The sequence below is a fragment of the Mobula birostris genome, chromosome 8, assembly GCF_030028105.1.
Source record: "Mobula birostris isolate sMobBir1 chromosome 8, sMobBir1.hap1, whole genome shotgun sequence".
Lineage (NCBI taxonomy): Eukaryota > Metazoa > Chordata > Chondrichthyes > Myliobatiformes > Myliobatidae > Mobula > Mobula birostris.
In genome coordinates, this window is record NC_092377.1 from 45,540,739 (window position 1) to 45,566,677 (window position 25,939).

Genomic DNA, 25,939 nt, shown 5'->3' on the forward strand with positions numbered 1-25,939 from the left:
TCACTCTGCATCCTCTTAGCATCCTCCTCATAGCTAACACTGCCGCCCAGCTTCGTGTCATCCGCAAACTTGGAGATGCTGCATTTAATTCCCTCATCCAAGTCATTAATATATATTGTAAACAACTGGGGTCCCAGCACTGAGCCTTGCGGTACCCCACTAGTCACTGCCTGCCATTCTGAAAAGGTCCCGTTTATTCCTACTCTTTGCTTCCTGTCTGCTAACCAACTGTCCACCCACACCAATACCTTACCCCCAATACCCTGTGCTTTAAGTTTGCACACTAATCTCCTGTGTGGGACCTTGTCAAAAGCCTTCTGAAAATCCAAATATACCACATCCACTGGTTCTCCCCTATCCACTCTACTAGTTACATCCTCAAAAAATTCTATGAGATTCGTCAGGCATGATTTTCCTTTCACAAATCCATGCTGACTTTGTCCGATGATTTCACCGCTTTCCAAATGTGCTGTTATCACATCTTTGATAACTGACTCCAGCAAGTAGAAATGCTGTGGATAATATTCATATTACCATGGAGGGGATATTTTCAGTCTTACAGTGCATTAAGGTGGATAAGTCATTAGTACCTGACCAAGTTGTATCCTTGGACATTATGGGAGGCTAGAGAGAAAATTGCAGAAGCCTTTGCTTCTTCATTAATCACTGGTGAATTTCCTGAATACTAAAAAGTGGCTAATATTGTTCCATTGTTTAAAAAAAGTAGCAAGGATAAGCCAGGGAACTACAGACCAGACAAGCCAATATCAAAAGATCATTTAGATCAGGGGTTCCCAACCTAGGGTCCTCAGACCCCTTGCTTAATGGCATTGGCCCGTGGCATAAAAAAGGTTGGAAACCCCTGATTTAGATGGACAGGATGTATTAGCATTTGGATAGATAGAGTCTATTTAGGAGAAATCAGCATGACTTTGTGCATGGAAGTCATGTTTGGCAATCTTTTTAGAGATTTTTGAAGAAGTAACCAAGAGATAGATGAAAGTAGAACAGTGGATGTTGTCTATTTGCACCTCAGCAAAGTCTTCAACAAGGTCCCATGTGGTAGTCTAATCTAGAAAGTTGTGTTCCATGGAGTCCAGGGAGAGATAGTTAGGTGGGATTAAATATAGCTGGATATAGGAACCAGAGTGCAGTGGTTGAGGCTTTTTTCTTGGAATGAAGGCTAGTGTGACAAGTGGAGTTGGTGTTGGAATCTTTGAAATGTGTTATTTATGTAAATGCACAAAGCTACATTTGTAAATTTATGGGTAACACAAAATTAGCAAGCATTGTTGATAGCAAAGAAGATTATTGTAGATTATAAGGGGTTCTTGATCAGGAAAGTGGATTAAGGAGTGGCATATAGATTTCAATACAGGAAAGTGTGAGATGATGCATTTTGGAAAGTCAAACCAGCATAGAAATTATACTTTGAATAAGTCTGATAGGACATTGAGGACTGCAATAGAACAGAGGGACCTAGAAATACAAACTTGTAGTTTATTGAAAGTGGTGTCACAGGTAGACTGGATGTTGAAAAAGGCATTTAGCATGCTGGCCTTCATCAATCAGGACACTGGGTATAGGAGATAGGAGTTGGAACATTATATTGCAGTTGTTAAATCATTGGTGAGACTGCACCTGGAGTACTGTGTACAGATTAGGTCATCCTGTTATGTGGTTAAACTGGAAAGAGTGCAGAAAAGATTTACGAGGATGTTGACAGAACTAGAGGGTATGAATAATATGGAGAGGAGAGATTGGCCAGGCTAGATTGTTATTCCTTGAAACATAGGAGAATGAGGGGTGATGTTATCGAAATGTTTAAAATTAAGAGAGACAATGAGCTGAATGGTAAAAGTTTTCTCCTGTGTGGGGGTTGTGTGGGGGGGGGGGCAAAAATAAAGGGAATAGGCAGAGTGAGCGGGGAAAGATTTAAAAAGGATCTGAGGGGTAACTCTTTCATGTGCAGCGTGGTGAGTGTATGGAACAAGATGCCAGAAGAAGTGGTTGGGTTAGGTACTATGGTGTAATTTAAGAAGCATTTAGATAGGTAAGAGGAGGGACAACACTTAAAGGGATAAGAGCTGAAAGAAGGAAATAGGGACAAGCTCGATGAGCACCATGGTCAGTGTAGACTTGTTGGGCCAAAGAGCCTGTATCCAAGCTATATTGCTCTATAATTCTCTAACTGGTCTGTGTTTTATTTGGTTAATAAATGAATGACTTTCACCAAAAGATGTTCTTCCTATTTGTTACAGTATTTATGGCTACCTGCTTGAACTTTTATGCAACCCTTCTGACGATAAATCCACAATTAAAGAATAGGGAGGGGGCAACAGTGCAGTATGCTTATTTCCTTATTCCAGCTTCCTGTTTCTACTTTCTTTAGGTCCTCAGTGTGATGTCGACCTGGCTATGCTTTATTACCTTAGGGAAAGGGTTGCGTCAGCGGCAGGCTGCAAATCCACATGACATGGATACCTTAATTTCTTCTTTTGCCTGAATTAATTTTTTCTTTTTTGAAGACACTTCAGCCGCAGACTGGGGGTTTCATCTGACACTTACGTGCAGTTCACAGAAGGAGAAAGGCAGATCTGTGAATAGACCATTACTCTGGCTTTTCCCATCACCTAGGTGCTTGGTGCTCACTGTGGATTTCCATACAAATATATTGTGAAAGACCCTAGACAAACACTATCTTTCAAGACTAAAGCTAAGGCTTTGTAAATTGAAACCCATATTCAAATATTAGTAAGCACCATGATGAACAATGCCTCATCTGCTCCAATATGCCTTTTATCTTCCTCTATAGCTCACCCCAGTGCTAAAAGAAGGTTCCAGGATCTCTGCATTTCTGCACAGATATCAGAGCTCAGTTATTAACACCAAGGGATTTTACAGATGCTGGAGATTAATGCAACACAGAAAATGTTGGGGGAAATCAGCAAGTTAAGCATCATCTAAGGAATCAATGCTTTAGGCCAAAACCATTCATCGGGACTGGACAGGGAGGGAGCAGAAGTTAGAATAAGAAAGTGGGGGGAGGGAGAGGACGAGGATCTGGCAGATAATAGGCGAGTCATGGGGAGGGGGTAGATGAGTGAGGGAGGGAGGAGGGATATGTAAGATGCTAAGGTTCCTCATGAAGGGTCTTGGCTTGAAACATCAACAGTTTACTCCACTCCATAGAGCTGTGCTGTTGTAACTTTCTTAACCATTTCTCACCAAGAATAGCACAGATTTTGGTAATGAGCATGAGAATGGAGGTCTGTGTGGGAGGGAAGAGTTAGATTGATCTTGGAGTAGATTAAGTGGCCTGTTCTGTGCTGTACAGTCCCATATTCTATGCTCCAAGAACTTTCATTAATGTATGAGCTAGGCTTTGATGATAGTTCCTGAATCTGCCAGGCATCTTGTCATGGGGGGGGGTGGCAGGGGGCATTGAAGTGGACCCAAACACAAGACACAGACACTGAAGTACTAGGAACAGGACTTGACTAGAGAGCTGGGACAAGAACACAGACTTGGGCTAAGACATTGGCAAGGCAAGCCGGATCAGGACAAGGAGCTGGGAACTAGGAACCTGGGCTTGGACTCCAAGCCGGAGACTGGACAAGGACCCAGAACCTGGGTTTTGACTGGGGCTTGGACCCCAGAACTAGGCAAGGACATGACGTGGCTACAGGACACGACGAGGCTTGGCTTCTTCGAGGCGAGGACACGATGAGGCTTGACTTCTGACTCCGAGCCGGAGACTGGACAAGGACCCAGAACCAGGGTCTTGACTCGGGCTCAGACTCCAGAACTAGGTGAAGACATGACGTGGTCTTGGGGGACAGGATGAGACAACACACAGACAGGACGAGAACACAAAGCCTTGACTTGGTACTCAGGAACAGCCAAACCTAGGACTTGGGACGACAGGAACCTCAGAACCTTGGACTTGGGACAATACGAATGCAGAACGTAGAGCCTTGGTCTTGGAGAGACAGGAATACAGGGGCTTGGTCCACAGCACAGGAACACAGAGCCTTGGACTTGAGAGATAGGAACATAGGGACATGGAACACAGAGCCGGGACCCCTCCTTGGGAACAGGACTTAGGGCTGGGGCTCTACACAGAATACTGAACACGACAAGATGGTTCCCAACACTAGGTAGCAGCAAACAGCCAGACCTACCTAGCGAAGGCATGGACACAGTTCCAACTCAACAATAGACAGTTGCTTATCTTGACACAGCAGGGCTCCGGTCTCATTCCAGTGGTAGAACTTGACAAGGTGGTAGGCAAGGCTTCAGAAGGAAAGGGAAGGGAACAGTCCAGCCTCAGGGTACCAGCAAAGACAGTCTGGCTTACCCAACAGAGGCAAGGACAGGAAGGGACAGATCCAACCACAGGGTAACAGCAAAGACAGCCTGTCTTACCCCACAGAAGCAAGGACAAGACACTGACAAAACAAATTAGCAATGACACTTGAACCCAGGGCCACTTATATTCCCAGCCCCTAGACAAGCATCAGGTGCTTATGATTAAGCCCAACTGAAACAAGGGACAGCCGGAAGACCTGGAGTCAGAAATCCATGGACCGGACCATGAACCGGAACGCAGACTTCATGGACCGGACATGACAAGTCTGACAGTTCCTAATACAACCCTTCCTCAGCTGCTGTCCTATCCATTTGCCTCACTTTGATTAAGCTTGGTGTATTTCTTTCTTCTCCGCACTAACCCACACTGATTCCCTGGGGTGAACCCCAGTGGTTGGTTGGCTAGTAAGTTGATGGAAAAGATTCTGAGGTCTTTTATGAACATTTCGAGAGACATAATATGATTAGGAATAGTCAGCATGGTTTTGTCAAAGGCAGGTCGTGCCTTACAAGCCTGATTGAATTTTTAGAGAATGTGACTAAACACATTGATGAAGGTAGAGCAGAAGATGTAGTGTATATTGGTTTCACCAAGGCATTTGATAAGGTACCCCATGCAAGGCTTATTGAGAAAGTAAGGAGGCATAGGAGGCATAGGAGGCATGGGAGGCATGGGATCCAAGGGGACATTGCTCTGTGGATCCAGAATTGGCTTGCCCACAGAAAGCAAAGAGTGTTTGTAGATGAGTCATATCCTGCATGGAGGTAGGTGACCAGTAGTGTGCCTCAGGGATCCGTTCTGGGACCCCTTCTCTTTGTGATTTTTATAAATGACCTGGAAGAGGAATTGGAGGGATGGGTTAGTAAATTTGCTGATGACACAAAGGTTGGGGGTGTTGTGAATAATATGGACAGCTGTCAGAGGTTACAGTGGGACATTGATTGGATGCAAAACTGGGCTGAGAAGTGGCAGATAGCATTCAACCCAGGTAAGTGTGAGGTGGTTCATTTTGGTAGGTCAAATATGATGGCAGAATATAATATTAATGGTAAGACTATTGGCAGTGTGGAGGACCAGAGGGATCTTGGGGTCCGAGTCCATAGGACACTCAAAGCTGCTGCGCAGGTTGACTCTGTGGTTAAGAAGGCATACGGTGCATTGGCCTTCATCAATTGTGGGTTTGGGTTTAAGAGCCGAGAGGTAATGTTGCAGCTATATAGGACCCTAGTCAGACTGCACTTGGAGTACTGTGCTCAGTTCTGGTCACCTCTCTACAGGAAGGATGTGGAAACCATAGAAAGGGTGCAGAGGAGATTTACAAGGATGTTGCCTGGATTGGGGAGCATGCCTTAGGAGAATAGGTTGAGTGAACTCGACCTTTTCTCCTTGGAATGACGGAGGATAAGAGGTGACCTGATAGAGGTGTATAAGATGATGAGAGGCATTGATCGTGTGGATAGTCAGAAGCTTTTTCCCAGGGCTGAAATGGTTATCACAAGAAGGCACAGTTTTAAGGTGCTTGGAAGTAGGTACAGAGCAGATGTCAGGGGTAAGTTTATTATGCAAAGAGTGTGTGGAATGGGCTGCCGGCGATGGTTGTGGAGGCAGATACGACAGGGTCTTTTAAGAGACTCCTGGATAGGTACATGGAGCTTAGAAAAATAGTGGGTTATGAGTAAGCTTAGGTAATTTCTAAAGTAAATACATGTTCAGCACAGCATTGTGGGCCGAACGGCCTATATTGTGTTGTAAGCTTTCTATGTTTCTATGTAACACATTTGAGTTTGTGCGAGCATCTGTTGAGTTTCAACTCTTTTTAACATCTGTCACAAGAAGGATGTACGTATGGGCCAGTTTACTTTAAGTGAAGATGTTTTTGGTCATCTATTCCAACAAGGAATAGATAACCCAAAGGCCGCATGGGTTATCTTGGAAATTTGTGGTCATGTTTGCTCCACCTTACCTCAGAAGGATCCTCCCTGGCATCCACAAGTGGAGAGCTTCCTTCTTGCACATTGTCAAGCAGGGACCAGTTCTGATATTCTAGAATCTTCTTAGCCAGCAGTGAAAATGACAAAAACTGTTAGCATTTAAAGGCACAAGGGAGACGCCAGATGCTGGAAATCTGGATCAGTGCACTCAAAATGTTGGAGGTACTCCGCAGGTCCCAATTAAGGGTCTTGGCCTGAAATGGTCATTTTCCTCTATTAACAGTGACCCAGCATTTATTGCGTGCAGTATTTTAAAAAGTGCTATTCACCTGATTCCATGGCTACCCTCTCCAGCGCGGGTAAAGATTGCAGGGTATCACATTCCAACTACATTCATAAGCCAGTGCACTGAATTCACTCGTCTCCTTGTAGATTGCAGCACTGAGTTCACAGATCCAAATGAGGAAATTAACCATGATAAAACAGTGATGTTTAAGACTAAATTTCATGATTCTTATTTGTTATAAATATTTTAAAGCTGTTTAATAATGCAGAATACCTGCTATCTTCTGTTCATGTGTCTGTGTAGGAATAGGTATAGAACTACTTTAGTCAATTCAATGTGTTGTCATGTTATTTAAGGAACGATCCAAAGGAGCATTCATGCCTATGGAGGCTTTAAGGTTGTACACTTAAGATGCATCCCAGTATCAGGTGGAAACCAAGTAAGCATTTCCAGTTGGCTTCTCACAAAAATTGCCATGGACACAATCCAGAGCCGATCATTATTCCCAAACAATTACAGCTCCAGTTTTGAAGGAGACAGTCACAATTCTCTTGTGGGCAATGGGTTAGAATGTATCCCATTGTAGTCCTGGTAGAGTGAAAAACTACTGGCAAAGTTCAACCCACGAACTTAGATCTGTATATCTTGATGAAGGATCTCGGCCCGAAACGTTGACTGTACCTCTTCCTATAGATGCTGCCTGGCCTGCTACGTTCCACCACCATTTTGTGTCTGTTAAGAGGAAAACAAAGCCTACTCTGCAGCTGAAAAGAACATCTAAACACTAAATAAGTACCACAAGTCTTCAGGGTCAGTTGACTTGAAAGTCCAATTTCTCAAGGAAGGCCGAATGTAAACAGCAGCAAAGCGTTGCTATGCTCTGTCCAAGTCTCGACAAGCACTACGACGACAAGTATGGAGTTAAATACTACCACGATTAAATAATAATTAGCTGACATGTGCAAATTCACAAGCGCAATTGCCGTATCTACTGCACTACCGAATCTGTGGTTGTGACAGGACCCCCTCTCTAGGCGCAGAACCTGAGGCGCCACAGACCTGTGTCTGCTGGAAGTCCTGGATCAGCGACTTGCCCAAGTATGTTCTTCTGGTCCATACCCTTCCCAGTCCACAAGGTACTGGACCTTACCATATACCTGGCGAGATGCCGGGAGGTGCCGCACAGTATAGACAAGGGAACCATCCACCAGGTGGGGAGGAGGGGGAGAGGTAGTAACCGGCTGAGCTGGGAAACATGGAATACTGGGTGGATCTTCAGTGATGCTGGTAGACGCAATCTATAGGACACATTGTTGGCAGCCTTTTCCACTACAAATGGTCCCACGTAGCACGGTGCCAATTTCTGGTTCTCGACTTTCAGGGGAAGATCCCTTGATGCCATCCAGACCTCCTCTCCCGGCTTGAATGGCCTTACCTGTCGACGGAGCCACTCAGCCTGTCAGGAATGCTGTTTCCGAGCGCGCAGCAGAGAAGCCCTGGCTCGTCTCCGGGTGCGCTTGTAGCGCTGGATCAGCCGTTCAGCAGCAGGAATTTCTACATTAATCTCCTGATCAGGGAAGAGCGGGGGCTGGAATCCCTTCTGGCATTCGAAGGGAGACATACCAGTGGAGGACAACTGGAGGTTATTGTGCCCAAACCAACTGGGAGCTCCAGGACGAGGGGTTGGAAGAGGCAGGGCAGTGCAGGGTTGTCTCCAACTCCTGGTTCACTCTCTCAGATTGGGGGTGGAAGCCAGATGAGAGGCTGGCCATGGCTCCTACAAGACAGCAGAAAGCCCCCCAAAAGCGGGAAGTGAACTGTGGTCCACGATCAGACACTATGTCTTGAGGAAAACCATGGAGCCTGAACACGCATTGAACCATGAGTGTGGCAGTGTCACGAGCCGATAGGAGCTTGTGGAGGGCAACTAAGTGGAAAATAGATCCATAATGACCAAAATGGTGTTGCTTCCATTAGACAGAGCAGCCCAGTGATGAAATCTACTGAGGGGTGGGACCAGGGCCAGTGGGGCACAGGCAGTGGACATAACAGAACTGCAGGACGCTGGTTTGATGTCTTGTTCCAAGCGCAGGTGTGATGGGCAGATACAAAGTCGTGGACATCCTGGGACGTAGATGGCAACAAAAATTGTCTCTTTATATACTCCTGAGTCCATTGAATTCCCAGATGTCCAGCCTGGTGGAAGGAGTGACCCCATTCCAACACTTTGGAATGCACTGCAGCAGGGACAAACCGGGCCTGGATCTGATTGTTGGGCAGCCCTCACCTCTGCCTCTATTCCCCAGATTACCGGGGCAGCAATATACAAGCGAGAAAGAGTGGGCTCTGGATTGGTATTGCCCTCAGATCCGTCAAACTGCCGGGAGAGAGCGTTGGCCTTTGTATTCTTGCTGCCGGATGATAAGTGAGGATGAAATTGAACCGTATGAAGAAGAGAGACTACCAGGCTTGACAAGAGTTGAGTCTCTTAGCATCATGAATATAGGAGAGGTTCTTGTGATCTGTCCAGACCAAGAATGGATGCTCTGCCCCCTTCTAGCCAGTGTCGCTATTCCTCCAGGACCTCCTTGACAGCCAGAAACTCCGGGTTCCCAACGTCGTAATTCCTCTTGGCCGGAGTCAAGTGATGGGAAAGAAAGGCACAAGGGTGCAGCTGGCTATCCGCAAACGAGCGCTGAGAGAGGACAGCTCCAACGCCTACATTGGATGCATGCAGCTCGAAAATGAATGGCTGCAATGTGTCTGTGTGCTGCAGCAGCGGAGCAGTGGTGAAACGTCACTTTAGCTCAGAAAATGCTTGGTCGGCATCGTCCGTCCAATGGGATCCTGCCAAGGTCTTCTTGATGAGTGAATTAACTGGAGCCGTGATTGAGCCAAAATTCCGGATGAAGCGGTGATAAAGGTTCGCAAACCCCATGAAGCGTGGCACCTGTTTGACTGTAGATGGTTTGGGCCATTCTGCAACTGCCTGAACTTTACTAGGATCCATTTGAACACTGGATGGGGTAAGTATATAGCCCAAAAACAACACCTGGTCTTTAAGGAATTCACATTTTCCAGGCTTGGCATATGGTTATTTTCAAGAAGGTGTCTGAGTGCTCTCCAGACATGCTAGACATACTCCTGATGAGAGCGGGAACACAAACTGGTTCAACATGTCCCTGAGCACATCATTAACCAAGGCCTGGAATATAGCAGGGGCATTGGCCAGACCAAAAGGCATCACCAGCTATTCACATTGGCCATTAGAGGAGCTGAAAGCCGTTTTCCACTCATCCGCTTCTCTTATGTGAATCAGATTGTAAGCATTGCGCAGATCAATTTTGGAAAACATGGTTGCTCCCTGGAGATGTTCAAACGCAGACGCCAGCAAGGGAAGAGGGTAGCGGTTCTTCACAGTGATGTTGTTCAGGGGCCAATAATCAATACAGGGACGGAGCTTGCTGTCTTTCTTGCTCACAGAAAAGAAGCCCCCTCCTGCCGGTGAGGATAATGGACAGATAAACCCCATGCCCAATGCCTCCTTAATGTAGTCCTCCATGGCCACCATTTCAGGATGAGAGAGGGAAAGAGCCGGGCCCAGGGAGGACTAGTGCCAGGTAGGAGGTCTATGGCACAGTCATATGGCCGATGAGGGGGCAGGGTGGTGGCCTTTCTTTTACTGAAAACTTCAAGGAGATTCACATATTCAGCCAGAATCCCGGACAGGTCCACATCCTTAGCTGACACAGGAGGAGATTCATGGAATGAAGCTTGAGCTCGACCCAGACAGGTAGACAGGCATGCCAGTTCTCACTCTTGGAGTACTTTCAGAGACCAATCGATCCTTGGGTTATGTCGGGATAACCAGGGGAGACCAAGTACCAGTGGCAGTTCAGGTGAATTAACCAAATAGAAAGATATTTCTTCATGATGGTTGCCTTGGAGCACCAGTTGGAGGGGTTGGGTGGAAAGATGGATCTGGCCAGTTCCCAGAGGTCGACCGTCCATTGCCTTGACGTTGATCTTTTCTCTTAATTCCTGAGTTGGAACTTCCCATCTCTGAGCGAGGGAGATGTCCATAAGATTCCCGGCTGCACCAGAGTCAATAAATGCCTTAAGTTCGTAGGTCTGAGACATCCACAACAAGGAAGCTGCGAGCATTACAGAATTAGGGGAAGCTGACTGAAGAGAGAACCGACCCGACAGGATTCCCCTCCCTGCTGATGGGTATTCTCTTTTACTGGACGCTTGGAACATGCAGCCCGGAAGTCTCCTGGTTCACCAGAGTAAAGGCAGGAACCCGCCCTCCAGCATCGCTCTCGTTCTCCTGAGACAGACGCATGCGCCCCACTTGCATAGACTCCTCCATGGGCTGCGTGCTGGGTGGTGAGGGAGAGGATAGGACAAGGAAAGACGGTGATCTGGCGGCACATAGGAAGTTTGAAACATTCTTTTCCAGCGCCACTCAGTTACCCGGTTGTCAACTCGAATAACCAGATTAATCAAGTCATCCAGACTGTCCGGCTCGTCCCAGACAGCAACCTCGTGCCGGATGCCTGCATTCAGTCCACGCTGGAAGGCAGTGATGAGAGATCTCTCATTCCATCCTGTCTCTACTGCAAGAATGCCGAATTTGACTGCATAGGCTCTCACCGTTCCTCTGCCTTGGTGCAGGTCCAAGAGTCGGTGGGCAGCCTTCTGACCCCGTACCGGAAGATCAAAAACCCTCCATAACTCCACCACAAAATGTCGGAATGACTGGGCTGCGAGGTATCCTTGCTCCCGTAAAGCATTGAACAGGCTGAGTGGAGGTCCATCAAGAAGATTGACCATGTACGCCAATTTTCGCGTATCATCACCAAAATGACCAGGCTGGGCTTGAAATATCAGCTCCCATTGGGTAATAAAATTTCTGCAACCATCGGGATCACCAGAATATCTGCCTGGTTGTGGAATACTCGGTTCCTGTACGGACATGAGTGTCAGCTCTGGTCTGGGAGCGAGAGCAGGAGCATTAGTAGCAGAGATTGTCGGGGCAGCAGAAAAGGAAGACCTGCAAGATGCTGGGAGTGGGACTGAGGCGGCCTGAAGCTGCTGAATTGAGCTGGTGAGAATGTTAATGGCTGTGAGCTGATGCTGTTTGTTCACAGTAAGTTCATGGACGGCGGCTGTGAATGCAGAAATCGCAGACACCTGAGTCCGATTGTCTGTGGTGAGCTGTTGAACAGTTACGGCTAGGGACGATATCTGTTCCTCCAAGTGAGACTGGGCTTGTCGGCACGAGGTTATCTGCCTCATTGCCTCCGTAACTTCATTGAGAACAGATTCCATTGCCTGTAGTTTGTCTCCTACGTGTTCAATGAATCTCATGGCCAAGGTCAACTGCTCTCTCTCTGCTGGGTCCATCTTTGTGTTCGAGTCTTGCGGTTACCAGGTTTGGATATAGCCCAAGTGCGGAGTGAGTGACACTGAAGCAGGCCGATAGTTCACAGACTTTAATACAAACAGTGTTAAAGGGAAAATAAAACAATAAATGCAAGGCCGAACAGGGCCGTTAACTAAAACTCTCAAAAGGAAAATGAAACCTACACTGCGGCTGAAAAGAAAATCTAAACATTAGATGAATACCCGCTAGCCTTCAGAGTCAGTTGACTTGAAAGTCCAATATCTCAAGGAAGGCCGAATGTGAAGAGCAGCAAAGCATTGCTATGCTCTGTCCAAGTCTTGACAAGCACTACGACAACAAGTATGGAGTTAAATACTACCACGATTAAATAATAATTAGCTGACGCATGCAAATTCACAAGCGCAACTGCATATCTACTGCGCTGCCAAATCTGTGGTTGTGACAGTCATTTACTCCATCCCTCTAACTTAACCCAAAAATGGAATCAAAATTCAAGATTCAAGATTCAAGTTTATTTATCATAGGCACATCAAAACATACGATGAAATGGATGACACAGCTCATTGTGCTAACATGCAACATACCCAAAACTGTGCCGGAGACAGCCCGTGTCTTGCCACACATTCTTGTGCGAAAAAAAGCATGCCCGCAATGCTCAGCAAAGCAACACAGAACACAACAAGAGAAAAACAGCAGCAAAACAAGCCACCGTTTCTCCCTCTCAAGCATGCACATACACAGTGATCTAATCCCTTAACAGTCTGTTTCCTTTGGCCTCCAGAGAACCTTGATTTGGACTCGGATCTGGGTGCGGACATACCTTTGACCACCCTATCAGACACGCAGAGATTCGCCGACCCAGGAATTCAGTCAACGGGTCTCAACTTCCAAACTTCCGATTTGACATTCGGTCCTTGATCCTTGGTCTTGACCACAAGACTTGCCGATAATTGAACACTAGGGATCGAAATCCACTCTCACTAATTCATGTATCCAGGGGTCCATTGTATCTCTCTCCTCCTAGCCACATGGAACTCCAACTCTGGAACCTGCTGACGGATGTCCCATGTCCGTTGGCTGTCCTTCGAACATGGAGCAGAAACTTAACTCTCTGGCCCATTCTCTAATTCCTCCACATTTCTCTCCCTAGAACCCTAGCCCTGGAGGGGTGGAGCGGGGGCTAATACCAGCACCCCCCATCCCCAAAACCATTCCATGGGCCCAAAAGGACAAAATCTAAAACTAAGCTGCCTCCTCAATAAGTACAAGTCTTTATTCAAGGCTCCTCTGGCATTGCACATTGTTGCTAATTTTCATGCTAAATGTAATTGCTTTAGAGAAGAGGGACCTTTTCATTCTCAATTGGCTGAAGAGAGTCATAGCATAAACAAACAAGGTGAATTCTATAACAAGTACCAACGTTTCTACATAACTTAGGTCTTAAACACTGCGATATTAAATTTGATTCTGAGATACATTATTCGATTAGTAACTGAGGTACAGCCAGTGCATGAGTATTGAGAGCATGGGTTGAGATAAAAGGGATGCCAATAAGAAAGCATCCGATCCAATTGCATCACAGCTTGGTTTGGCAACTACCCTGTCTGAGATTGCAAGCAACTGCAACGAGTTGTGGACATCATGAAGATCAGCCTCACCTTCACGGATGTTGTTAACACTTCTTGCTGCCTGGATAAAGCATCCAGTGTAATCAAAGACCCCCACCCACCAGAGACTTTCTCTCATTTTCACCCTCCCCCAAATTGGGCTGAAGATACAAACACCTCAAAGTGTATACCATCAGGCATAGGTGCTATCTCATTGCACTGATGTAATAAACTTATCTGCATTGTTGCCATGCAAAACAAAGTTTTTTCACTGTACCTCAGTGCAATTCAACTCCATTTCAAAATAAATAAACTTACTGTACCAATATTGCAGTGTTGACCAGAGTGAAAAATTGTTCATCTGATGAAAATTGAAGGATATGCGAAGTTAAACAGGATCTTCAAGAATACAAATGTGCGTGTTCTTGCACGTGAAGTTTATGTGTGTTTGTGTCTGTGTATTAATTTGCATATTATCATTTGTGCATGTGTTTGTATATGTGGGTGTGGGTGTGCTTCTGAGCTGGGAGACAATATTACGAAGTAAGAATATTATACAAACGTATTTTGGGTGAAGGAAAGTGAATAAAATAAATTGAGAACAGACTGCTCACGTGGGGTTAAGAAAGGAAACGCTTGAGATTTCACCATTGATGTGACTGCTGGTGTCAAGATTGTTGCCATTTTTATGTAGTCCTATGTAAAAGAACAACAGGGGAACTCGATATTGACGGAATCTGTCATTGCAAAGACCAGCAAGGTTCACCCTTTAAGTAATTGGCACATACGGTATTGCAGAAATACTGAGTTACATTTGGTGAGTGGGTCACAAGTGCTATACAAGACTCACTGCTGTATGCATAAGTGAAAGACTGTCACAATAGCTAAAAGCAGGCTACTAATCTTACTGACTCAATGGTTGCAGGCTTTCCTAAGCTAGGATGTCCATGATTCTGGGTGAACTGAGTCACTGAAGAGATGAGTGATAGGGATAGCATGAAATGTCAGGTATGAAGGATGTGGTTGAATAACAATATTACTGATTGCATCAAGAATTAATATGGTATATCACATTGGGCCTAAGAAAAATGCTGAGATGTTATCCGGTTGATGTTGTACTGTCACACAAATGAACAGGAGCATAGCATAAAGAATAGGGTGCATTCCACAATAATAATTAAAATGATGATATATATAAATCTTTTACATTAATCAAATAATGTAAAATGTTCACTGAAGAATACTAGCATAGTTTAAAGTTAAATACAATTCAGTATCTTCAATGAAGAAATATGTGCAGTAAAATCTATCGCAATGCATGAAGTAACTCATTTTGCTTTTACAAAAGTTTTTCTTTATCCTGAGATTTCATTTTACTGTTACTATTGTTAACATTTCCCAAGAGTTTAATGTAATTTCTTAATCACCGTCTCATCGCCCAGATCTCAGTCTTTACCATATTGGGAACGATAAAAGTTTCAACAGACAGCAGCATGAGGAAGGTTTAAAGAACATCGTATCTCCTAAGTGCAGTAAAGCTGCACTGGGAATGGAAATATTGCTGTTGCATTAATGTTCTGACTGCACTCCACTGATTGACACATTCTGTGTGAGTGATACTAGGGATCTTGGGAATGAAAGCTTTATACTTTTCCTCCATCAAGTACATTTTTCCTATTATGTGCTTCACAAATGAGCACTGCACAGTTTAATAAGCAAGTAAACTTCAGTAATATTAGCTCTACACTCATTAAATGAGCCTAAGATCTTTCAATGGAACTACTCTTCAATAAAACATAATTCTGTGACTTTTAGTGATAGCAGCAGCATGCCATACAGTGTTTTTTATGACACAAGGAAATTTACTGTGTGTTTATATGTCCTGTAAATATAGTCAATTGCAAATAAATGCACACCTGACCAAACATAATCATAATTCCAATCCAAGAATAGAATGTGAATGTTTCAAATTATCACATTCATTTCAGTTGCATATCATTTCCAATCCAAATACATGTGAAAGCTAAACATTCTTAAGTTGCTATTTTTTTTAAGATGCTAAGCCCATTAGGTATTGCTAACTTTGAGTATCACCTTATAGTAGTTGGCTAAATATGAAGTTAACCCATTATAACTCAAAATAATGTCTTGCCTTGCCTCTGAGTACAAAGCTCACATGTGAATATGTACTAGAGTCAAGCACTTGCCAGCTGTATTGTTGATTAAGACTTAAAATTGAAATACAGAATTGATGAAAGGTCTTGGCCCAAAATATTGACTATCTATTCTCCTCCATAGATCCTCCCATAGTTCCTCCATTATCTTTTGTGTGTCTCCAGATTTTGGCATCTTTCAGTCTCTTGTATCTCTATGGAGTTTATTAGTTTGTAGCAGTTTTATAAGAAGAGGTTAAGCATCCTCATGACCCTTATCAACATCCACTCAGATTATCTTCATTTGACACATCCTCCCAATAGTTTCCACCATTTTTCTGATTGCCCTTACTAGGTCACCTCCCTACATCCTGCTTCGCTCCATAACCTGATAGATGACAGATCAAAGCCATCCACCCCGTTCACTTCAGATTTCAATCATCCTCTGATGAATACATTTTTCCTCATGTCCCTCAAAATCTCCTACCCCTTCCTTTATGCCTTCTGGTAATGGGCATCTCTAAGAATGACACACACATAAAACACTGGAAGAACTCACCAGGACAGACAACATGTGTTGAAAAGAGTACAGTTTACATTTCGGGCTGAGATCCTTCAGCAGGACTAAGAATGGGAAAAGTGAAAACCTTTTCCACAACTAACCCCAAGACTTCACCGCTCCAACAAAAATAAAGTCAGCCTGTCCACTCTCTCCTTGTAACTAAAATTTCCATCCCAAATGCATCTCCTCTGCATGAACAAAAATATAATAATTTTCTTCTTTATTGTAGCTACCAGAGCTATATAGAGTGATCAAGCAGACGCCTCAATAATTCTTTTATATATAATTGGGTCATTACTTGTTTACTCTGTATTATATTTCCCAGCTAATGAAGGGAAGTATCTCATATATTTCCTTGACCACCTCATGTACCTGTGCGTCTGCCTTCAGGGATGCTTGGACAAGTTCATCAAGGATGAAACCGAATGCAAGAAGTAAGCAAGCTACACAGATAAACCTTGTTTTTATGGCAGCTTCAATAACTTATTTAAATGCCACCAGATCCTTCAGAATCACATTACCATATGCATCTCTGAGAAAGGTCTCATAGCCATGATTGCAAAATTAGATAGGGACAGTCTGAGACACTCAGTGTTTCAAGATTTCACAGGTCTCAAAAGTCTAAGCGATCATATTAGACTACAATACGGAAGCAACATTAATCTTAATTGGCAAAAGAAAATATATTTGATGCTTGGATACGTTCCAGCCAGTAGAGCACATAGTTTTGTTTCAGGAATGCTATGGGCCATTGTTACTGAGTTCTGATTCTTACTTATTACTGGAAATAGCCACTGGAAATCTTGAATGTACGGGTATCAGGTGAAGTTGGGCTTGGATTTAGTTGCATTACTTCTATCCTAATGTATTAATATGCATTGTCTATGCTAACATGTGAAAAATAATCACTTAGGTGATGTACCAGTGGGGTGGCTGGGTTTGATCCCAGGTTTGTGCTAATTAACTGATTTCAGCAGAGATTATGGCATTGCACCTCAGCATGAATTGGTATCTCATGGAAATAAGAAGAAAAATTGGGAAAAATAAAAATAAATTTGTTTTGAAACCTGCTAGATCACTCAGATTTGAGAGCTCAGCTTCGATTTTTCCTTCAAACTCAGTTACCTTCTGAGAATGAATTTTGCTGGGAAACTATCAAAGATGAAAATAATTTGTATTCCTTTTGTAAGAACAGATAATTCAGTGAGGATTGACAGTGCTGCAGACAGAAATATCTTCCACTTGCCCTATGGATCACAAGGAAAAACATATTGTTTTTTAAAATCTGCCATTGTTTTCTGGTGAAAGATTTTGTTTTGCCTCTAGATATAACAAAAAAATGGATTATTTTAACTTTACAAATTTGTTTGTGTAATATTACAAACATAGTTTCTGGACCATAATGTCTTTCTCGACACAATTTTGTTCGAAGCTGGATGCCAGAAGTGTAAAATATTGCATACATAAATATATATGTATTATAAATTCTATATGAGATAACATTCTATGTAAGATAATACATAGTTTTGTTAATCAGAAATTATGCAGAAAGATTGAAAAATAATCTAAAGGCAAAAAGCAGACATGAAACAAGTAAACCTTTATTTTCTTTATTCTGGCCCATCTATTTGATAGCAATATTTCAACATCTGTCATAAACTTGGCTGTAGAAACTATCTCCATCCTGCTATCACTTTTATTGTGTGTAAATCACTCTTGGTTAGAAGTTTTATGCCCAAATCCGTTTACTGTCCTTGTTCATAGTCTTTAAATTAATATTTATAAGCTGTCCAATGCACAGAAAGCTGCAGCCAGTTTATTCCTGCTTGAGTTTAGTTTGTGCTGAATTCCCTCCTTGACCACTGACACTATTTAATTACCAGTAACCCCTTTTATTCATTGTCATTCACCATGGCCCCGACACACAAATCAGAGCATTTTGTGTTGTTTTAGTAGGAGGGACCTGAACTTTAGTAAAGTGTATGGTGTAATTCATATGAGAAATAGCTAGGCATTGATGCATGAAATAGAAGCTATCTTAACCACTTTATCACTTAAAGTACTATAGTCTGGGGTTTTGGAATTTCATGTTTCCTGTAAAATCGGTTGATTCAACAGAAGACATCACCTTGCCACTATCCATTGATACAAGTGAATATTGTGCACATTTTAAACCCAAGTTACCAAAATGGATTATTTGTGTGGCATATTTTTTCATGGAAAAAGAGATTTGTTTTAATAAATGTGTTTTTTACTGCTAGACAGAAATTAAATACTTTTGGTATCATTCTCATATTAAGGTCTGCAGATCTTCAATCCATTAAGATATGCAGATCCTCAAATCAAAATAGTATGATTGTTTTTTTATAATAAGCATGGATTTTTATTGCTTATATTCACTAAAACTGTAGTGAGTTCAGAGACCCTGGCTGCCATAGTGACTACGAGCAAAGAGGCCGGTCCGTGAAATATTGTTGATTCATGACAGGAAGGATGGGAGAATGTCTGTGTTGAAAGCTTTTTATACTGCTTAGCAAGGATGGATGCCCTGATGCTTCCTTTAAAAAGAATGAGGGTACAGAAGTACTTACCTTGAAGTTATTGCATCTCTGAATGGAATTTTAATGTAAATTAAGAGAATTACTGAGGAACAGATATCAGCAGATATTCCCGTTGCCTCCATAAAACAAAATTTCAAAGCCATCTGTTTTAAGTCTCATACTTTTGGATTGTTTGTCAGTAACAAATAGTCAGTGATGTCCTAGACACTTATGGAAATATTTTCTTTATTTTAAGTGTCTGATCTTGGAAACCAGGATACCCAGTTTTAAATTAATCATTATAAATATAAAAAAAATCTTTTGCCTTTTTTATTGAGGAATGGAGAAATGCTGTATCAAACCACATTCTGAACAAAGAGAAAACATATAGACTTTGAGAATCTTACATTTAATGTTTAAATCAGTCTTAATTGAACATTTACAGTATGTTATAAAGAGAGCTTGTTTTAGGCACTACATAGCAACCAAGTGTTCAGAAACAGTGTGTGAGATGTGTGGGAACTCTTCTGATGAGAGGAATGTAAAATGCCTCAGTGTGAAATTTTTTAATGTGAGTGGCTTTCCCACACCAGCTGCTCTAAAGACCTGGTGAAAGTTGGTCCAATGGCAAGGATATCCAAGATGATTGGAGACCAGACTTTGCTGTACAACACAGGCAAAATGCTGGAGGAACTCAGCAGGCCAGGCAGCATCTATGGAAAAAAGTACAGTCAACATTTCAGGCTGAGACCCTTCGGCAGGACTGGCTGCACAGCCTCTCTATCTTTTTCTCCTTCTCATGCACATGTGAGCGCACACACACCCACACACACACACAAGCTGAATGCAGGTACTCTTCATCTACATATAAAGGCAAGGACATATTTGTTTACACATTATCTTCCTTCACCTGCGCTGACTCCCCTTCCTCCCTTGGTCAGTACCCCAAAGATCTTCATGCTCCCTTATACTGCATGCTTAGGTATATGATCAGTGACTCTGTGACACTCAACCCTCTTCCCTTTTCTCTCTCCATTTCTAATCCAAATCCCCATTCTTCTTCTCCTGTCCTATTCTCCTCTGCTTTTCTTCCTTCCCTGTACTTTTTCTCTCTACTGTTCTCAGTTTCTTTCACTCCCTACTCCTCTCTCCCATTTCTCCAGCCTCAATCACTCTCTAACCTTCCTCCCTCTCTCCCCTCTGGCTTTCAGGTGACTGGCCACATCCTATTGCCTATGATAAACCTGTCCCCATATCCATCACTGTTTAATCATGGTGTGGCTTTTTCCAAATCACCAGTTATCCTCCCATTCTCCCCAGCAATGAAACCATCTGAGGCTTGAGGCCCAGTAGTGAAACTCTGCATAAGTTTTCCTCCACAATAGCCTCATTGGACTTCAGCTGCCTGTTCACTGTTGCCAGAAGGTCATGTCTGGCTTGTGAGCTGATGGTTGGACTCTAATCCATAGAATTGACCAGTGGGTGAGGCTAGGAGGAAGGTAAGATTAGGAAGGTGAGGTTTGCAGGATTTTATGTTTGCTCACTAGTAATGACTGCTGAGGGCATTCTGAAAAGGAAAATCAGCATTTCAAGCTGCTTTGATATCATTGTTGCTCATTTACAGCTGATGTCAAGCCAAAGCCAATTCGTGGAGACCATTTAACCTTTAGCTATGTGTGGGAAAGATGAAAGATGCAGATGCCGTCAAAATGTATAGCTTTGGAAAACATATATTAATTTGATCAGTACAACAATTGCAGCATTCCACCAGCATTGATCATTCTGATCACTGGCTACTCACTCTAGAGACTGTTGTGAATGAAAATCCCAATAGATCAGCAGTCAGTGAGATAGTCAAACCACCCTGTCTGGCACCAACAATCATCCCACAGTCAAAATCACAAAGATCACATTTCTTCCCCATTCTTATGTTTGATGTGAACAACTGAACCTCTTGACCCCATCTGCAGAATTTTATGCATTAAGTTACCGCCGCATGAATAGCTGATTTGCATTAACGCACAGTTGTACAGGTGTAACTAATAAAATGGCCACTGTGTACATAGCTAATGATCAATTCTAGTCTCCAGCCAGAGAAACTGAAATATATTTAACACTCCTTAAAAAGAGAGACAATCAGCTTCCTCAATCAAAAATGGATCTTAAACTGTAGATTTTGCAAACATTTATTTGAGTCATAAAAAGGCTCTTCAGCCTGTCTAGTCCATGCTGACTCATTTAACCTGCTTCGTCCTGACAACCTGCACTTGGACCATAGCCTATACACCTACTATCCATACACCTATCCAAACTTCTCTAAAATGTTGAAATCGATCTTCCCCTGGCAACTCATTCCACACCCTCATGACTCTCTGAGTAAAGAAATTTTGCCTCATGTTCTCTTTAAACTTATCACCTTTCACCCTTAACCCATGATTTCTAGTTGTAGAGACACCCAGCCTCTGTGGAAAAAGCCTGCTTGCATTTACCCACCTGTAACCGCTCATAATTTTGTATGCCTCTGTCAAATCTCCCCTCAATCTTCGATGTTCCAAGGAATAAACTCCTAACCTATTCAATCTTTCCTAATAACTCATAGACATAGTCATAGTCATACTTTATTGATCCCAGGGGAAATTGGTTTTCGTTACAGTTGCACCATAAATAATTAAATAGTAATAAAACCATAAATAGTTAAATAGTAATATGTAAATTATGCCAGGAAATAAGTCCAGGACCAGCCTATTGCCTCAGGGTGTCTGACCCTCCAAGGGAGGAGTTGTAAAGTTTGATGGCCACAGGCAGGAATGACTTCCTATGACGCTCTGTGTTGCATCTCAGTGGAATGAGTCTCTGGCTGAATATACTCCTGTGCCCAACCAGTACATTATGTGGTGGATGGGAGACATTGTCCAAGATGGTATGCAACTTGGACAGCATCCTCTTTTCCGACACCCCCGTCAGAGAGTCCAGTTCTATCCCCACAACATCACTGGTCTTACGAATGAGTTTGTTGATGCTGTTCGTGTCTGCTACCCTCAGCCTGCTGCCCCAGCGCACAACAACAAACATGATAGCACTGGCCACCACAGACTCGTAGAACATCCTCAGCATCGTCCGGCAGATGTTAAAGGACCTCAGTCTCCTCAGGAAATAGAGACGGCTCTGACCCTTCTTGTAGACAGCCTCAGTGTTCTTTGACCAGTCCAGTTTATTGTCAATTCGTATCCCCAGGCATTTGTAATCCTCCACCATGCCCACACTGACCCCCTGGATGGAAACAGGGGTCACTGGTACCTTAGCTCTCCTCAGGTCTACCACCAGCTCCTTAGTCTTTTTCACATTAAGCTGCAGATAATTCTGCTCACACCATGTGACAAAGTTTCCTACTGTAGCCCTGTACTCAGCCTCATCTCCCTTGCTGATGCATCCAACTATGGCAGAGTCATCAGAAAACTTCTGAAGATGACAAGACTCTGTGCAGTAGTTGAAGTCCGAGATGTAAATGGTGAAGAGAAAAGGAGACAAGACAGTCCCCTGTGGAGCCCCAGTGCTGCTGATCACTCTGTCGGACACACAGCGTTGCAAGCACACGTACTGTGGTCTGCCAGTCAGGTAATCAAGAATCCATGACACCAGAAAAGCATCCACCTGCATTGCTGTCACTTTCTCCCCAGCAGAGCAGGGCGGATGGTGTTGAACGCACTGGAGAAGTCAAAAAACATGACCCTCACAGTGCTCGCTGGCTTGTCCAGGTGGGCGTAGGCACGGTTCAGCAGGTAGACAATGGCATTCTCAACTCCTAGTCGGGGCTGGTAGGCGAGCTGGAGGGGATCTCAATGTGGCCTGACCATAGGCCGGAGCAGCTCCAGAACAAGTCTCTCCAGGGTCTTCACAATGTGGGAGTTCAATGCCACCGGTCTGTCGTCATTGAGGCCACTGGAGCGCGGCATCTTCAGCACAGGGACGAGGCAGGACATCTTCCACAGCACAGGAACCTCCAGTTCCGGCAACATCCTTGTGAGGTCTCTCTGTATTCTTTCAACCTTACTTACATCTTTCCTGTAGGTAGGTGACCAAAATTATACATAATACTCCAAATTAGGTATTAACAATGTCTTATGCAACTTCAGCATAACTCTTATACTCAATACTTTGATTTATTAAGGCCAATGTGTTAAGAACTGGCCCTATCTACCTGTGCCACAATTTTCAGCGAATTATGGACTGGTATTAATGGGCCCAAGAGCAAAACCAGCACATTTTGCCCATCTCAGTTGCTCTTGCAAAGATTCTTTCTGAACTGCTGCAATTGATCTGATGGATGTAAATTACCATACCCTTAAATAGAGTATTCTGTTATTGTGGCCGAAAGGTAGTGAAGTAATAGCAACCTACAGTGAATTCCAGTTAACTGGGACACATCAGGACACTACCTTTTGGCTCAATTAAACGGCTTCCCCAATTATCCGAAGTTTCATGGAAATGCTTAAAAAGGTATAAAACAGACAAACTAAATTTTAACTAAGTAACAAATTATGTATTAAAATACAGAAACACTACTAATACTACAGCAGTATTATAAAACTGTGTATTAGTTCCTTCATAGTCATTGTCGGAGGAATACATAGTGTACTCTGCTGTACTTCTGTTTGACTGTAAATGAATAAAATCAATGCAGATAATAGACTGCCTTCAAACAATTTTTTCAACAATTGTATCCTCCAAATCTTCATTTTCATTGTAACATTTAAGATAATTTTCAACACCTTCAAATTCTTTGTAGTTCCTAATTTGCTGAAGTAGTGATATCATTTCATTTTCACTCCCAGCCATTCCTGGCATCTCCAAGCCTGAATGCTCGAAACCCCAGTGAGCAATATAGTTCTGGATTGTCTAACCGCTTATTTTTTGCCAACTAGCAGTGACAAAAATCACTGCTTTTTGAGCACTGGCACACACAAATGCTGCTATTTAAAAACTATTTGTTCTAAGCACGGGGTAGTATCTAACGGCCATAGTTAGTTAGAACCTGTTTGTCAATGGTCTCTTGTCCCAAATAAGTGACATATTGTCCTAAATAAATGAAGTTTCTCAATTTTTTTATAAGTTGTCCCAAATAAGCAGCTGCCCTGTTAACCAATGACCCAATTAACCAGAATTCACTATATTTCTATATCTAGATACCATGTAAATTTGAATGAAGATTCAAAGTGTTGATCATCTTACACACCTTCTGTCTTTGTCCTTGCCAACAGAGATCATGAGTTCAGGAAGAGCTACGAAACACAGCTTGGCAAGTTGCTGCAGAGCATCCTGCAAAGAGTACACACTGCACACATCTTAGAGAAAATGACTGCCAATCCATATTCTCCTGATGATGTTTGAGCTGTTTGAATGTTTCTGCAAATGTGCCCATCTGGACGGTTTTCCAACATATAAATAACATGACTGATGACAGGGAGATTGGAAAGACAGAGAAGAAAACAGCATAGAATACCTTATCTCTGAATATCTATAATAAATATGCCAAAAATGTGGCTTGACTAATTGAATTTCCATTAAATAGTGATCATATTGTGTTGGTAGTGTAGAATTAGTGATGATAAGGTCATTAATGCCAAGAGGTTTTGGTTAGACTTCCTCTTTATGAAATGTTTGCCAAGGTTTTATGTAGCATAGATATTAGTTTCACTAACTAGCCAAGTCCTCAATGTTGTTCATGTCTTGCTCTGTGCAAGCATGGACTTCCTCATTATCTGAGAGGATTGCAAACAGAATTAAACATTGTGCAATCATCAATTAACACCTAATTAAATGAGTTTAATTTTTGAATCAATGAATCTAACCTGAACCCTTTCAGGTATTTTTTATATAAGTAGAAATAAACTCTTGTAACAATTGCATCTGGCATATTAAGATTTTTTGTATTAAAATTATTAATTACTAAACAAATCTCTACAGCCTCAGGATAGAGGGGCGCCCTTTCAAAACAGAGATGCTGAGAAATTTCTTTAGCCAAAGGGTGGTAAATTTGTGGAATTTGTTGCCATATGCAGCTGTGGAGGCCATGTTATTGGGTGTATTTAAGACAGAGATTAACAGGTTCTTGATTGGACTTGGCATCAAAGGTTACGGGAAGAAGGCCAGGAACTGGGGTTGAGGAGGAGAAGAAAAGAGGATCATCCATGATTGAATGACAGAGCAGATTTGATGGGCCAAATGGCCTAATTCCGCTACTGTGTCTTATGGTGTTATGATCTAAGTCAGTGATGCTCCCATGGACATTGCATTCAAATGTTTAAAAATAATAAATTTCTAGATTATCAAAGCTAACTGAACAGCAGAGGTAGACCTAAGGATCATGCACTTGGATTTAGCAAGCAGAAAAATGGTAACATATAACTTAGTATTAATGCATTCAAAAATAATAGTTTACATCTAACAGAGCAATTTTTAAAAAACAATTGTTGATCTCACAAGTCCTTTGAGGAAGTTGGTTCATTGTATTTTGAGCTGGGTCCATACTGAATGGTATGGGTCAGCACATGCTGCACAGTTATTAAACTACCTTGAGCAGGTTGTTGCACCATCCCCTTTGAACTTTCCTGCGGCAGTGGTTCCCTTTGAGGGTTTTCCTTGACCTCCAGGTTCAGCATCTGCTGATGTGGATTGAACATATGGAGAGGATGTGTCCTCTGCTTGGTAGCTTAAGGGACCTCAACCTCTGACCAACTGAAATCTGAAAGATCAACCATGTGAATCTACATTGAAGGACATGCAGAAAAGTACACAAGTGACAGTGTTACCCTTGCTCCTCATAAATGTGGAAGACCCTGAATGCACAAATGAGTTGTAAAGGTCTTTCCACCTGGCAATGGAGTCCTGTGCTTCTTTGGGAAATTAAGTTATAATTTGATTCAGGCTGCTTCTGGTGACTTGTGCTATATATGTAAATGTTATTTTCCATGTTCCTTTATGAAATGCTATTAGGAATAATTAAAATGATTCAATGTCAAAATATAATTAATAATAAAATAATTATTTTAAGAGAAAAAATAGTAAATGCATTTAATCA